Genomic DNA, 17,136 nt, shown 5'->3' with positions numbered 1-17,136 from the left:
AGGGACATGGACACCTGGGAACAGGGACATGGGACACCTGGGAACAGGGACATGGACACCTGGGAACAGGGACATGAACACCTGGGAACAGGGACACGGGGACACCTGGGAACAAGGACATGGACACCTGGGAACAGGGACATGGGACACCTGGGAACAAGGACATGGACACCCGGGAACAGGGACATGGGACACCTGGGAACAGGGACATGGACACCTGGGAACAGGGACACGGGGACACCTGGGAACAGGGACATGGACACGTGGGAACAGGGACATGGACACGTGGGAACAGGGACACGGGGACACCTGGGAACAGGGACATGGACACGTGGGAACAGGGACATGGACACGTGGGAACAGGGACACGGGAGCCACTGGGAACCGGAGGGACATGGACACGTGGGAACAGGCACACGGGGCACCTCCCACCACACAGCTCCTGCCCAGGTGGGCAATACCCCAGTGCCAGGGCAGAGGATTCCCTTGGTCCCATCAGGGAAATCACACACAGGATTCCCAGCAGGACTGGCTGCACTGGAGGAGGTCCCAGCCTTGCTCCCCAAGCTGATCCCTGCAGCAGCCTCCATTCCATGCTCCAGCCTGTTTTTCCTCCGAAGTTCATCCCAGGATGGCTCCTCACTGTGTTTCATCCCAAGCAAACGTCCTCTCTTTGTTTACCTTGGACAAACATTTGCAGATTCCAGAGCTCAGATCCTTGGGATAGATTATGCAAAAATCCCTGTGGCCCCTCCACCTCCCAGACAGGATCTGGGATGCGCTGCCAAGGTGGGCCCTGCTCCTGAAATCCTTAAGCTGTGCTTAACCTGCCCACTGCCTGCACACCTGGGTGCCTGTGCTTTCCCATGAAGGCTCTGGGAAACACTGGGAAGAATTTATCCCTGGATTTCTCTGAAATGGCCTAAATAGAATGGCAAGAAAAAGCACTGCAAATCCTTTTCATCCCATTGGCTTTGATAGAGATACAGGGTTTGTTTGCTGTTTAATTTTTCATGTTAAATATATAAATAAATACAGGCTTCAAGAGGGATTTTTTTTTCCTGCATCCCTTTCCATCTCCTCCCATGCCTGGATTTTATGCATTGTGTCACTGGTGGAAGAGGCCAAGTGGCAATTTGGCTTCACTGGGTCCCCAGTTCTCAGCAGGGGCTGGGAACTGGGGAAAAAAGTGGGAGGCAGGGAGAGGCTGTGATTCATTATTGAGGGAATGGGAAGCGCCTCCCAATCTCCTCTTGGCATCAGCTCTGTTCTCCCAGAGCATAAATAACCGGCTCATCCCTATCGACTCCTCTCTCGTTACGGGAAAGCTTCGTCTGGGAGCTGTGCAGCCACTCAGAATTCCCCCTGCATCCTGCTGAGTCTGAGGCAGGGTGGCTTTGATCCCCCCAATCCACGGGGACAGTGCTGAGCAGGAGAATCCATGTCCAGCTCCTCCTGAGGGTCCCAGACCTGCTCTCCCCCTTGTTGGGAGGGTACAGGGATGCTCTGGTCAGCCAAGCTCCTGCAAGCTCCTGGAAGCGTCTTCCCACTGAGGGAAAAGGGGGTGCTGATCCTCTGTGAAGCTCCTGGAAGCTTCTGGAAGGTTCCATCCCCATCTGGCTGAGGGAAAAGGGAGTGCTGGCTCTGGGTGAAGCTCCTGGAAGCTTCTGGGACCCTCCTGCCCCACCTGGCTGAGGGAAAAGGGGGTGCTGACCCTGTCTGTCCCAGCCGAGCCCATGGATCCCATGTCCTCCAGAGGAACATCCCTTTGAGCAGCCAGTTGGGCTTTCCATATCCCAGGATCCCGGGAATCACACAAAAGGCACCTTTGGCATCCCACTGCTGTGAAATGCCTCAGCACTTCCCCAAAGTATGTTCAGGGCAGGATAATCCCAGCACTGGGATAATCCATGACTGGCTGGCTGCAGTCACCTCTTTTCTGGATTTGGAGCTCTTTGGGGCAGGAAGGATCTTGTTTTGTTTGTTTGCTCCAACCCCAGCAGGGTGGGATCTTGGCCCATGGTTGTGAAACTTGCATGTTCCGTGAATACAAATATAATTAATTAGTGAAAGGAACCAGTGAGGAGGCAGAGCTCGTGTCTGGAGGGATTGATTCCGGGCAACAAGATTTCTTTTATTCATTCCAAGCTCTTCTGTGCAGGAAGCAGCTCTGGAGCTGGCATGGACTTCCAAAAGTTCTTCCACCTGTTCCCAGCATTAACCTTTGTAGCTCCAGCTCAGCTGAAGTTAGATCTCAACCCCCTGCATGGCTGGGAGTGTCTCAAGCAGAGCCTCTCAGCAGCTCTGGGCGGTGGAAGAAGTTGGGTAGGAAGGAGCTCCAGGGCTCCTCATTAATCAGCCATACACAGGGAAATTCCAGTGTCTTCTAGCAGGCTTCTTCCCCTGGATGAGGAAGCAGCTGCCTCTTAATTAGAGGCCGGCTAAGTGCTACCCTGTGATCTGCGAGGTTGTGCATATTTAATAACTCAGCTCCCAGCTGCTGCTGCTCAGTGCTGTGTTGGAGGAAGCGCAGGCTGCAAAGTCCCCTTTGATGTTTCCTCACGCTGGCTGTCCTGGGAAATGGGGGGAGCACAGCGATCCAGCCACCCCAAAATCCAGGGGAACCATGTTGGGCAGGCCAGAGCCTCCTTGCCTGCACTGATCTGGCTGCTTTCTCCAGGGTGGGGCAGGGGTAGCTGGGGCAAGAGCTGTGGGTGCTCCTGGTGAGGAGCAGGACTGACCTGGGAAGGGCAGGGGAAGCAGGGCACTGCTGCCGCCCCTCCTTATCCAAACCCATCTAGGCTGGACTCTGCTAATGGATTCCTTCTCCTGGTGCTGCTGGGTCAGAGATGAACACCAGTGTGATTGAGGCTGGTCCAGTCCCAGCCACAGTGACCAGTGGCCAGCACTGTGCGTCACCTGTGGTGAGCCAGCAGCAGCAGGAGGTGGCAGAAGGAGGTGTGGAAGTTCTCCTGCCATGTGTTGAGAGCAGCAGGAAGGCCAGAGGAATTCTGCCCACCCCTGAGCATTGGAACCCAAATGTTTCCCAGCCCTGCTCATGTTCCAGCCCTTGTTAACCATGTTTGAGGAATCTTCTGTCTGTATTTTCTGCTTTCCAGTCTGTGTTCTCCGTGTAGCTCCCTGGATATTTCCATGTCTATCTTCCCCTCCATTTCTTGATCCTCCCTGAGGCATTTTGCAATTTTAAATTGCAGCGCTTTGGCTCCTCACCCTTCCCAACCCAGTGCATTGAGGTGTCACCAAATTGTTCTCAGTATCTTTATTTTTCCTCTTTCGATGTCACGAAAGGGCTCCACAATATCCAGGTAAAATTCCCATGTAGGAAGCCTTCCATGGAGGATTAAATCAGCCTGGTACTTGTAGCTCCTTAAGGACTTACAGAATCACAGAATCCCAGAATCGCCGAGGCTGGAAAAGCCCTCCCAGGCCATCGAGTCCAAGCTGTGCCCGATCCCCACCTTGTCCCCAGCCCAGAGCTCTGAGTGCCACGTCCAGTCCTTCCCTGGACACTTCCAGGGATGGGGACTCCACCACCACCTTGGGCAGCCTGTTCCAAGGCCTGAGCACCTTTTCCATGGAGGAATTCCTCCTGGTGTCCAACCTGACCCTCCCCTGGAGGCCGTTCCCTCTCCTCCTGTCCCTGTTCCCTGCCAGCAGAGCCCAACCCCCCTGGCTTCCCCCTCCTGTCAGGGACTTGTGCAGAGCCACAAGGTCCCCCCTGAGCCTCCTTTGCTCCTCCTTTGTCCCCCTGTAGCAGCTGCTCCTGTCTCTGGTGCTCCTTCCTCCTGCCAGAGCCCTGTGTCCCAGAAGAGCAGCACCTGCAGTCCGTGAGGTCCAGAGAGAGGAGAGCCAGGACAGCCTGGTTGCTGCTTCCCAGAATTTGCCCCAGAATTTCCCCCAGGCAGGGGTTTGCTCTTTCTCCATCCCCTCCAAGGTGTTGCTCCCCCTTGGCCAAGTGGATTCTGCAGTCCAGGACCAAGCTCAGGTCTCTGCAGGGACCCCAAATCCCCAGGAGCTGTGAGGCACCAGCAGCTGGGAAGAACCAGATTCCCAATGGCTGTGGTTCATCCATCTGGAAGGATGGCCAGGAGCAGCTCTGTATCCAGCCAAAACAGGCTTTACTTGCAGGAACAGAAGCAGATTTTGGGTTGGGATGGAGACAGCCAAGAGGCTGAGCAGGGAATTTGCTAAATACAAGATTTTTTTGCCACCCTTTGCTTGTTTGCTTATTTTTTTTGTCAAAAGTGAAATGTCTTGCTGGAAAGTCTCCATTAAAGCTGAACTGGGAAAGCTGCCAAGATCTGGGATGGGATCTCAGGTCAAAAATGTGCTGGGGAATCAACCTTAAAAACAAGGCTTTGGTGCAGGGGATTTGCCATGGAGTGGGAGCTCTGTGCTCTGGTCCCTTCTGGAGGATTAGGATTTCCTTGGAGTCCGATGTCAGTGCCCCAAACAAAGGGCAAAGTGTTCTTGTAGTCTGTCACTCACTTATGGAAAGTTTGCTCCTGGACCAGAGAAACAGTTTTCCCATGAATATTTCATCAAAAACCGCTGTGTTTGGGTGGGGAAAAAAAAGAAAAAAAATGGTGAAACGGTGTTTTCTACAAAACAAACACACACTGCATCCAAAGCAATTCCGTGCTGCCCACCCCCATCCTGCCCAGCCAGCAGTGCCCTCCTGGGTCCTGCTAGGCTTCTGGAGCTGAGCCCAAGCAGGAGAGCCTGGAACCAAGCTGGACATTGGCTGGATTGATATCCCTGACCTTCCCTTCCTGCCCATTGCAGGAAGAAGGGAATTCTGGCAGGAGGAGACTGAGGGGTGAATTCAGCAGGATCCTTCAGGTTTTGAGCTCAGCTTCAAGCAGCCAGGGAACGGCTGGAGCTGGGCCAGGGCAGGCTCAGGCTGGAGAGCAGGGAAAGGTTCTTCCCCCAGAGGCTGCTGGGCACTGCCCAGGCTCCCCAGGGAATGGGCACGGCCCCGAGGCTGCCAGAGCTCCAGGAGCGTTTGGACAGCGCTGCCAGGGATGCCCAGGGTGGGGTTGTTGGGGTGTCTGGGCAGGGCCGGGAGCTGGATCCATGATCCTGGTGGGTCCTTTCCCACTCAGGAGATTCCATGATTTTAGCATTTCACCTGGAGGGGAAAAAAAAAACCAAAGCTCTGTTGGAAGAAGAGACCTGAAAGTTTCTCTCCTGGCCACAGATGCAGCTGATGGCATTGCGGTGGGATGGAGGGGATGCTCCAGGGATGCTTCTGGTGCTGAAGGACGCGTCGTGGCTGGAGGCTCCTCAATCCTCCAGCACAGCTCCTGCTCAGCCCACTCTGGGCAGGAACTGAGTTAATATTTCACTAACAAATCTCCTAAACTCGGGCTCCCCGTGGGGCTGGCATTGATCACTGATCGTCAGAGCTCCCCTCTTTCCTCCTTCAAACCTTCCCTAGGCTGGAAAGGCGGCTGCTGATTGATATTCCAAGGCAAACGTTGCAGTCTTTCAAACACTGCCAGGCTTTATGGAGCGCTGTTAATAAAATGGATTCACCCAGCAGCAGAAGCAAAGGGAAGGGGATAAAAAAGGCTGGAAGGAGCAGAAGGGTCATTTCCAGACAACTGAGGGCTTTTCCCTACCCTGCCTCCAAGGTCTTGGCTCAGGATTGTTCAGAACAAGATTATTGGGATTTTAGCATCGGAGCAAAGAGCTGATGTTGAGTTTGTGAGAGGAGCTTGGCTTGAAAAATTTGGATTCAGCCATCCTCAGATCTTCAAGATTCCAGAGCACTGGATGATCTCTGGGGAGGAAGTTGTCAGCTATCCATGTTTTTTGTCACAGGGGCAGATGTTCCTAAAAGGAAAGGAAGGATTGGGACAGAGGATGTGGCACCTGAACCCCCGCAGCAGGAGCCCTGTCCCTGGGGACTCAGCAGTTCTCACTTTGTGCCATTTTCTGACCTCTCTGCCTTTGCAGGAGGAATGTCCCACCCCCTGTGGGACCCCTGTGCCACAGAGAAACCCTCAGAGTACCTTGGTTCCCCTTGTTTCCAGCATCCCTGAGTTTTGTCTTCAGCACTTGGGAGCCAAGAAAGCCAAGTGATTTGAGAGAGATCAACTTAGAAGAGCAAGTGACAGATAAAAAAGACATCCCAGCAGCGCCTGGAACTGAGGCATTTCCAAGGTGTTGACAGTGAGGAGGAGGAGGGAGGTATACTTGGCTCCCAGCAGCTGGAAAAGAGAGCGGAATATGGTTTCTTTCCTCCCCCACAAGGAGAAGGGCTGGAGTTTCCCTTCTCTGGTCACAGCTTTGCTTGGGGTCTGCGTGGAGAGGGAGGGGACCCCCACCCCGAGCAGGGATCGACCCTCAGGGTGAGGGGCTGGAGCAGTCACACAAGGGCCATGCTCACTCCTCGCTGGGGACTGAGTGTCCCCTGCTCCTGACACCTCTGTCACCAGCTTGGGATGTGTCCCTGCACATCAGGCACGGGTCCATCTGCTCCTCCTTACTCCCTGGGCTGGACAGGCTGGGTGGGTCACACACACCTGGGCTGGGAGGGGAAACAAGAACAGCCCCAGATCCAGAGCTCCAGGAACACTGGGACAGCACTCCCAGGGATGCCCAGGGTGGGGTTGTTGGGGTGTCTGTGCAGGGCAGGGAACTGGGCTGCATGGTCCTGGTGGATCCCGTCCAGCTCAGGATATTCCATGATTCATTGTCCTCCTGGTCCCACACCATGCTGTCACCTTTGGTGATTTTTAAAGGATTTTAAAATCCCTTTAAAGGATTTTTAAACCCACAGATTTTTAAAGGACTCCGCAAAGCAGTGTCTGAAACACAGGGCTCTGTGGTGGAGCTGGAGGTGTCAGGAAATGCCCAGGCTGTGCAGTGCTTCCAGATCCTCTCCCTGTCCCATTCCATGCTCTCCTTGACATTGGAATTACGGTGCAGCCACCACAGGGCTTTGTCTGACAGCTGCCCCACTCCGGGATTTCCTTACTTGATTTCTCCATTTGGGAAGTCTTGGGGGACACGGTGGCTGAATGGCCATTGTTTACTCCAGGCCTGGGAAGGACATCAGGACATGTGCCCACACTGCTGGCCTGGAGATTGACTTGGACACACAACACAAGGAGTCTGGGAAGCCACAAAACACAGAGTGACTCATCCTGCTTCAGAAATGACTTTCAGCCTCCTCGAAGGTCGCTGGTGCTTCTCTTCACTTCTGCAAGGGCTGAGGTTGTTTACAGCAGGGGAAAATCCCCCCCAAGAGTCCCAAGGAAGATGCTGGACTCCTTCTTCAAGGTGAACATTGCAGGCAGTGCCTCCTCCTGCCTCCTGAGCCTCAGGGAATGTGGAGGGGCCTCCACATTTCAGCCACTCTGCTTGGGGAAGGCCAAGAGCTACCATTGCAAAAAAAAAAAAGACTTTCCAAGGGGTCTGCTGAAGCTTCCAACCCTTTAGCAACCCCGTATCCCATCTCTGCAGGGATGGGATCTGCACCAAGCCCTGCTCCTGGCACCTTCCTCCTGATGGATGCTGCTGGAGGTGAGGGAGGGGAGCCAGAAGGAGCAGGGCCGAGTTGTTCTTCCAGCCCAGGAGCAGCTCAGGAGCAAAGGACTCTTTGTTTTTAATGTCTGAGAGCTCAGAAAGGTGATGGGAAAGGTCAGGGATGCCTGGCAGAAAGTCCCTCCAGAGCCTGCCCTTCAGCCCAGCGCATGAACAGCATGGGCACGGGAGAGGTCATATCCATGGGAATCATGTGATCCTGGAATCACAGATGATTCCTGGGGGGAAAGGCTGGGATCTGCCAGGGACTCTGCTCCTGGGAGAGCACAAGGAGAGGGAGCAGGTGGGGAGGAGGGCACTGACAGGGCAGGAATTCCGTGGTGCATCTCCTGCTGTGGAGCTCTGCCTTTGACCTGGCTCCTCTCAAACTCTTGGGACAATTTGCGCTTTGCCTTTGAAAGGGCATTTTCATGAAGGCTGTTCCATGGCTGGGATGCTGGGAATGCTGGGATCAGGGGGCTGAGCACCCTGTGAAGTCCCAGGCTGGGCTTTGGCAGGGAGAGAGCACTACCCAACAAGAAACAGCTGATTGCTGCTTAATTACTTGTATTTTCTGCCTTCTTATTAAAAGCTGGTCTTCCCCCCTCTTTGCTAAGATCTCAGAGCACGTTTGTAAATGACAGTTTGAGGTCCCAGAGCACATCTGTCAACGCCAGTTTAACTCAGCTGGCTTTATTGTCTGCAGGTCACGTTCCTTTAGGTGCCGGTGGCTGGGGGACCAGCAAGGAGGGGCTGGGGGTCATGGGCTGGCTGCTGCAGGCAGAGATAAAACGAGGCCCCGGGACAGAAGAAACAGCCCAGTTCCTGGGAGAATTCCAGCCTGTGCACAGTGGGAAGAAAGGAGAAGAAAGCAGGATGCGAACACCCCTCAGACCAGGGGTTTGTGGCCCATCTGACAGACTGGGTTTAGGCACTGGGTTGGCACCAGCACCAAAAATGAGATTTGCTCTGCAGGTTGTTCATCCTTCTTCCATCCCAGGATGTTCTGCAGAACCAGAGCAGCTGGGAACCTTCCTCATCGACCTTCCTCCCCCAGGCCAGTGAAGGAGCAGTGTCAAAATTAATGCCAGGGCTGGGAGGACAAATGAAACATCCACACCCCTCCAATGATGCTTTGTATCCTTGACACCTCCTGTCCTCACAACAAACCTCCTACCCTCAGGACCACTTCGTCCCAAAGGTCTGTGCTGGAAGGGGCCCCTGAAGGTTTGTTCCCAACACTAGACCAGGTCTCTGCTTCTGGATCTACAATCCCGGAATATCCTGAGCTGGAAGGGACCCACAAGGATCATCGAAGTCCAGCTTGGTAAATCTTGGTCAATTCAGCTGTTCCAAGGCTTTCCCCACCTCTCTGGCCAGTCCCAGGGCCTCACCATCATCCCAGGGAACAATCTTTTCCCAGTTCCCAACCTGAGCCTCATGCACTGCAAGCTGTGGCAATTCTCCCTTGGCCTGCTGCCACAGAAATTGGCTGCACCACCTTTTAAACTCCTTGCCAAGCACAGGTGGCTCTCAGACCCCTCTTATCCTCCTGCTTTTTGGCAGACCCAGCCACCCCCAGTCTGTCCTCTTGTGTCCTCGTCCCTCTCCATGGGGCCAGCACTTCTCCAGGTAACTGGAAGGTTTAGCCAGACCCTCCACGGGCACTGTAACCACCCTTGGAGCACGGGTGGAGCTCTTTGCACCAAGATCCAGAGCACTTTGGTGTCTCTCCAGCCCAGCACTGCTCCAGGCAGACACGGAAAAGTGTCAGTGCTGCTGCAGGAGCCTCCCCTGCTCTGCATTTTCTCTATTTTGACCCTCAGCTGGCTCCTTTCATCCTGGACCACTGAGCACCCCAACAAGTGCAGCGTGAATAATCTGCCTTTGGATCCCTGGGGAGCATCAGGACAGGCCTGGCTGGGGTTGGTGTCCATCACATCCTGGCTGGGTAAGAGGAGGTGAAGGCTCTTTGCTCTTGTCAGCAATCCTCGGCAACCATCCCTCCCTCTGGAAGTGCAGCTTATTTTAGGCATCCGAAGAGGATGCGGCCACACAGAGCCAGGCACACCCTGGGAGCCCTTCAGAGGCGTTCTAGACACCCTCTGTAATCTGGTTTCTCTCCACTGTAGCCATAATTCCCTTCTCCGCATCAAGCACGACCAGGATATGTCCTTTTGCTGCGTTTCTCTGATCCCGGCGGCTCCTGCACCGCTCGCTGTGACTTCCCTGGCACTCCTTGCATCCTCCTCCTCCCGCTGCTGTTTCCACCTGCCCTCGGGCCAGTGCAGCAGTTCAGGCAGCAGCCAGCAGGCTGCTGTATTTCCCTGGAAATACCAGAACAGGTTCTGCATATGTAAAAGCCTGGGAACGGTGACTCTCTGCGAAGGCAGTGAATATTCCTGAGCAGCGGCACCGTCTGAGCCGGCACCGGCTCCAGGCACAGCCGGAGCTCAAAGTGCCTCCCAGCAGACTCCTTCTGCTCATATCGCCTCCTTCCCAGCCACTCCAAGGGCTCATTTCCTGGATGATCTCTTCTTCAGGCCCCAGAAGGGGACTTAACGCCCATTCTGGCTTCAAAAGAGCTTTGTTTAGTCCCATATGCCATTCAGAATTATCAAGAAGCAAATACCCAGGATCCCGGGATGGGTCAGCCTGGAAGGGAGCACAGAGGGTGACTGGTGCCACTCCCTGTTCCAGCAGGGCCATCCCAGAGCCCAGGGCACAGCAGTGTGTGCCCACAGCTCTGCAATATCCCCAGCGAGGAGACCCCAGAGCCTCTCTGGGCTCTGCTCAGGGCCGGGCCCTGCCCAGGGCAGCAGTTCTGCCTCCTGGGCAGGGCAATTGCCGGGCTCAGGCCCTGCCCGGTGCTGAGCCTGGCCCTGCCCTGAGCCCTCCCTGCAGCCAGGGACAGCCAGGGCTGAGGGCCCCTCTCAGCTGGGGCTCCTCTCGAGGCTGAGCAGCCCCGGCTCCCTCAGCCTGTGCTGGGCACGGGGATGCTCCAGGCCCTTCCTCAGCTGTGCAGCCTCTGCCGGCCCCGCTCCAGGAGCTCCCTGGCCCTGCTGTGCTGAGGAGCCAGAGCTGGACACGGCACTCCAGAGGTGCCCCTGGGCTGGGCACAGGGGTGGGATCCCTCCCTGACCTGCTGGGAATGCTCTTCCTGCTGCCCCCAGGATCCCATTGGGCCCCAGGTCACTCTCCTGGCTCAGGGACACCTCGTTGTCCCCCAGGTCCTTCTCCACAGAGCTGCTCCAGCAGGTCCCCCCCGGCCTGCACTGGTTGTTCCTCCCCAGGTGCAGGACCTGCATTTCCCTGGTTGAACTTGGGTCATTTCCTCCCAGCGTCTCCCCAAATGCTCCTAGAAGATGAACACAGCTGGGTTGGGTTGTCTCATCCATGCTTTTCCACCCAATTTTTAACCATGGGAAACCCTGAGGAGCAGCACCACCGCTGCATCCCAGAATGCTCCATCTAAATTCAGCACAGATCCAGCACAACGCAGACATGGAAAACCTCCAGAGGAGTTTCTTGAGCAATAATAATGCTTTTCATAGGAAACAAACATTGGGCAACTTTGTGATTAAACTTTTATATGTTAAACATTCAAAAAAACAACAGCTCAAGTGAGCTGCTTGTGTGAGTGGTGCTCAGAGATAAGCCAGGAATCTGCTATGAATATGGATCAAAAGCCTTTGTGGAAGAGCTCCATCCTAAAATTCTGGTTGGAGGGGGGTTGGCAAAATAGCCACGGGAAGGCAAAAAGAAGGCTGGGAAATGATAACGAGAATTCAGTTGGCTTCCTCCACTGAGGATACGCATTGGAGAGGGGTGGGGTGGTATCCATCTGGGAAAAGGGTGTTTTTGGGGAAGTTTGATGGGAAATATCCACAATAGGAGTGACATTTGGGGCCTTGGAGATTGACGCAGCTGCTGCTGTTCATAACAATTTCTGTTTTCCTTGGGAACGCTGTGATTTGGATAATCTTGCTCTGGGAAGTACAAGCTCCAGCCCAGCCCCTGTGGAGTGTCTGCAAACAGGGAATGGGGCTGGGAATTCCTGTCTAAGGGCATTTCATGGAGATTTGGGCTCTCCAAAAGGTTTCCAGAGAATGGTGCAGGCTGGGAGAGCTGGGAGTGTTCACCTGGAGAGGAGAAGGCTCCAGGGAGAGCTCAGAGCCCCTTGCAGGGCCTAAAGGGGCTCCAGCAGAGCTGGAGAGGGACTGGGGACAAGGGCTGGAGGGACAAGGCAAGGGCGAAATGACTTTAAGTTGAAAGAGAGTAGATATAGATGGGATATTGGGAAGGAATTGTTCCCTGGGAGGGTGGGCAGGCCCTGGCACAGGGTGCCCAGAGCAGCTGGGGCTGCCCCTGGATCCCTGGCAGTGCCCAAGGCCAGGCTGGACATTGGGGCTTGGAGCAGCCTGGGACAGTGGGAGGTGTCCCTGCCCATGGCAGGGGTGGCACTGGATGGGCTTGAAGGTCCCTTCCCACCCAACCCATTCCATGGTTCTGTGATATTTCAGCACTTACTGCAATTTCTGGGATCATCACAATCCCTGCATAGGCCTGGGAAAAGTCTGTGTCCCCTGTCGTTCCTGAGGATCCTGCTGGGAGCACCTTTCAGAGGAAGCACGCAGGAGTTTGGTAAAGCTGATCCATTGCCAAGGAAACGGCCTTTTCTTCCAAGATGGGTGTCCCAGGCTCCCTGGGCTCCATGGTCCTGCAGGGGCTCAAGGGGACGCTTGGAACTGGGGACAACTCTCCCCAAAAACCTCAACTCCAAATTCCAGTGGCCAAATTCCTCTTTTACCCCTTTATCCTTCCATAAACTGCTCCTTGATTTATTCTCCAGCTCTCCCTCTCACCACCACCTTTGCATATGTAAAAACCCACTTGGTTTTTAGCAGGTTTAATGTTTTTTCCTGATTTCCCACCTAAAGTAGGGCAGTTGTTTTATCCCTGAGCTGGCTGCTGCTCTCTATGTAGGTTAATAAGGTTTGCCTTCATTATTTACACGAGGTTTTGTTTGTTTGTTTGCACTTCTCCAGGAAATTTAACATAAAATGCTACCAGGAGCAAAGAAAAAGAATAATTTTGTAAATTTGAGGGTTCTTAGGGGAAAAAAGACAGCAAAAGAACAACACATGGAAATGATGCTCCCAAGTAAAACATCAGAATTAAGTCCTCGGGGAGCCCTTGGTCACTCTGAAGAGCAAAAGGAAGGCTTGGAATTACTTCAAAATCTTTTTTGACATTTGAGAGTGAGAAAACTTGACCACTTCAGCCACAGCTTTTTGTTTAAATGTGAGGCACAGGACAAACCCTTCTTAGAAACCTGAACTCTGCAACTGCTTGTCCTAAAGCTGGGGGATAAAAAGCAATATTTAACCCTAATAAACACCAATGAAATTCTGTTATTAATAATACCCCACTATCAAACGCAAAGAAAGGAGCTGAGGTTAAGTGTGAGGAATCAAGATGCAGAGTCTGGCTCTAAGGATGGGTCTCAGGTAGCAGGAGCTCCCGGGCTGACAAATAACCCAGGGAAGATTAAAAAATTCTCAGGACCAAAAGTAGGTCTTTTAATGAACCAACTCCTGCCACAGCAGCGGGGCTGGAACCAGCAGAGATGGAGCAGAAGAAGGAGAACAAGGAGTGAGTGGTGGCTGGGAGGTGATGGAAGGGCTGTCACCCGTCCCATAGCACCTGGGGCTGATGTCCCACAGCAGCAGACAAAGGTGGGGCTTTTCCTTCTGGAGGCCCAGGTCACCTGCACCAGGAGCTGCTGAGATCTCACTGAAGCAGCCTTCGCCCTGCTGATGTGCATTTTCATTTTGATGAGATCATGTTAATGTGAACAGGGGTGCTGCAGGAGATGAAATTTTCCAGCAGCATTGGTGGAAACTGGATGAGATGGCCGGGGGGGATGGGCATGGCATGGCCCTGGGTGCCAGGCAAATAGTGGGAATGTTGGTACAGCTCACCAGCAGCCCAGGGATAAAATAACCACCCCTGGATCCGCTTCCAGCAATGGCAAATCATGCTGGGAGGGATTCCACAGCGTGAAGGAGCTCAGGATCAAATCCCTGCCCCTCCAGGGTGGAATAGATGATGGGAAATCCAGGATGGCAGCACTGGCCTCCTTCTCCCTGCCTACACCGGGATACAGCCTTTGGCTTCCCATGGGCAGCCTGACTCTCTCTTCATCTGCTGCCCTCACATTATTAATATTCATGATCAAAATCATCCCTTTCCTGCTCAGGAAATTGAAAGCTCAAATAAAATTTATTAACGTGTCCATTTTCCTGCACATATTTCAGAGCCTGATTTCCCAGAAGTTTATCCAAGGCACATTCTGTGTCACAGAGCTTTCAGTGCTGGAGAAACAGCCAAGACATGTAAAGCCTGGAATGGTGAGACCACCACTGGGATCATTCCACCTTCCCAGTCCCCTGCTATTGCCACCTGCAGATTGTTCCAGGAGGGGATCAGGAATGGGGAAAATCTCCTGGAAAGGTGTGAGGGCTGGGTGCCAGGCTCAGTGTGACATGGAATCTCAGCAGGGGATACTCCAGGGAGAGAGGGATGGGCACAAGAGGAGACACCTGTGGGAATGGGCAGGTTAGCAGAGGTGGGAGATCCTGGGGTATCCCGGAGAGGATGAGGAAGAGCATTCCCAGCAGGTCAGGCACTGATCCCGCCCCTGTGCCCAGCCCGGGGGCACCTCTGGAGTGCCGTGTCCAGCTCTGGCTCCTCAGCACAGCAGGGCCAGGGAGCTCCTGGAGCGGGGCCGGCGGAGGCTGCGCAGCTGAGGAAGGGCCTGGAGCATCTCCGTGCCCAGCACAGGCTGAGGGAGCCGGGGCTGCTCAGCCTCGCGAGGAGACCCAAGCGAGAGGGGCCCGCCGCAGCGCCCGGGCTCTGCTCGGGGTCCCAGCAGCTGCACCAGAGCACCGGGCAGGGCCTGAGCCCGGCAATTGCCCTGCCCAGGAGGCAGAACTGCTGCCCTGGGCAGGGCCCGGCCCTGAGCAGAGCCCAGAGAGGCTCTGGGGTCTCCTCGCTGGGGATATTGCAGAGCTGTGGGCACACACTGCTGTGCCCTGGGCTCTGGGATGGCCCTGCTGGAGCAGGGAGTGGCACCAGTCACCCTCTGTGCTCCCTTCCAGGCTGACCCATCCCGGGATCCTGTGGTGTGGAGATGCAGCAGGGAATGGTTTCCTCAGGTGTGACAAAGTGCTTCAAACTGATCCACAGGAGAGGAACTGCTAAACCCAGACACAACACTGGGGCTCAGACAGGTTGGGATCCCCAACCCAAACTGAGCCATGAGAGCACAGGGATGGAGTCCTTCCTCCAGGAAAGGCACCTGCTGAAAGGCTGCTCCCAGAACAGCTCCCTTGGGCCAGGGTGTGGGAATTTTCCACAATGGCCTGGAAGAGCAAAGCTGAGTCTCAGCCCAGGGCCAGGATCAAGGCAGAGGCTTCAGTTCCCCCGGTGTGGCCACTGGGATTTGTGCCAGTCCCTCACACAGGGATGAGTTTCCACCTCAGGCAATCCGGAATGGGATTGGATCCCACCCCAAACCGTGGCACGGACTGGGGATGCAGCTTGGCAGGGAGCAAGGCGCCACTTGGCGTGTCTTGCCTGCAGCTCCTGGGGGTGCTTCCCAGGGAAATCTTCCCATGGGCTAATCAGACCTTCAGAGCCAAAATATTCAAGTATCCCAAATGGCTGCACAGCTCCAAGGAATTTATCCCACATCAGCTGAACCAGATCAACCACTGGCACGTGCACTTTGAGCCCACAACGTGCAAGCGCTCCCCTGAACTCAGCCCTGGCATTAAGAGCTTTGCTTCAGCTTTAGCGTTTTGCACCCCTCACCTGCTAAAAGCACAAACCCTGATAACTCTGGGCTCAGAAAATGCTTTTTGATCTCTTAATTTTGTAAATGGAGCAGGATCGGGTATGAAATGTGGGTTTTGTAGAACCATGGAATCACCAAGGCTGGAAAAGACCTCCAAGATCCAAGTCCAGCTTCCTCAAAAATGAGTGAGTTGATCCATTCTAGGAAAAATCCCGTTTCTCTGAGTCTTCCTCCACACAGCTGGGCTTGGATGTGGAGCTTTGTGTGGGTTGGGAACAGAACCGTTATCCCCTCCAGATGCTGCTGCTAAACTTCCCAACTGGAGCCAGAATTCCCAAGAATTTTGTGAGAAAGGAACCTGTGGCCCTGCCCAGGTGCTCACACTCACGTGGGAGGGGACACGGGGTGGGCTGTTTGGGGATAGTGACAAAATACCCCAATGACCTGGGGGAAGCTCCCAGGAGGGGAAACAGCTTCCAGGGAACTTCTCCAGTTCCTTGAATGCCTCCCCTCTCAGCATAAAACTGTGGAAATAACAACTGCAGTCAAACCCAACACAGAGTTGTTGCCCCGCATTCCAGGGAAAACACCAAGCTGGCTGTTATATAAAAATCAGAAGTGGTGAAGCCGCTGGCATTGCAAAGGTTATTTAATGTACAGCACTGAAATCACAGGTTCTGCAGAGCTCAGAGACATTTCCTGGGCAATTTTCAGGATTGCCCAGCACAGCCCTGGCTGGGATTTGATTCTCCTTCGATTCCCAGCATTGCAATGAGAGATGGAATTTTCCATAAGAATGGGTTTGGGCAGAAGGGTCTAACAGACAAATGAGGGAGCATCAGAGAGAGAAATAACATCATAACATCCCTGGGGGAGAGTGAGGAGTCAGTGCCTTGCTGGGAAAACGGCAGAGGGATCGATTCCAACAGGGACTGAAGGGGAATGAGCAGGACAGGATGGGCAGTGGGAGCCCTTTGGGGAGCAAGACCTGAGTGAGGAGAAACCCTTTAAGGCTGAACAATTATTGAGCTCTGTCACTGAGAATGAAAGGAAATCTCTTCTGGTAAACCACTGTCAGGTGGGGAGAAATCAGTGCTGGGTGAAAGTCCCCCAGAGCAAGGATGGTGCTGAGGGGTCTGGGAATCCACTGGAAACAAGCAGCAAGGAGGGAAAAAAACACCCATGGAAGCTGCTTTTCCCCATCTCTGCTTTTCCCCTTCTCCTCTGAGGTGGTGTCTCACTCTCCCTGGGCTTTTCATCACTCCACGTGTGGCAGAGCCAACAGGAAATTTGAGTACTCCCATCTCTGACAGCCTTCAGTGCTCTCCAGTTTCATCTTCAGACAAGTCCAGGCCTGAGTCCTCAGCTCAGGGTTGGTGGCTGTGCAAGAACTCCCGGCTCTGCTGGGGAATTATTCACCCATGAGGCAAGGGATGAACAAAGCCAATGAGTTTTTCTGACAAATAATCAGCCAATTCCAATTAGTAACCAGGAAAAAGGTGTAAAGTGGTAGACTTCAGAGAATCATGGAGTGTTCTGAGCTGGAAAGGACCCACAGGGATCATCCAGCCCAGCTCCTGGCCCTGCACAGACACCCCAACAACCCCAGCCTGGGCATCCCTGGCAGCGCTGTCCCAACGCTCCTGGAGCTCTGGCAGCCTCGGGGCCGTGCCCATTCCCTGGGGAGCCTGGGCAGGGCCCAGCAGCCGCTGGGGGAAGAA

Source organism: Corvus brachyrhynchos, unplaced genomic scaffold (assembly GCF_000691975.1).
Source record: "Corvus brachyrhynchos isolate BGI_N302 unplaced genomic scaffold, ASM69197v1 scaffold19, whole genome shotgun sequence".
Taxonomy (NCBI): Eukaryota; Metazoa; Chordata; class Aves; order Passeriformes; family Corvidae; genus Corvus; species Corvus brachyrhynchos.
This window is presented reverse-complemented; position numbering follows the sequence as displayed.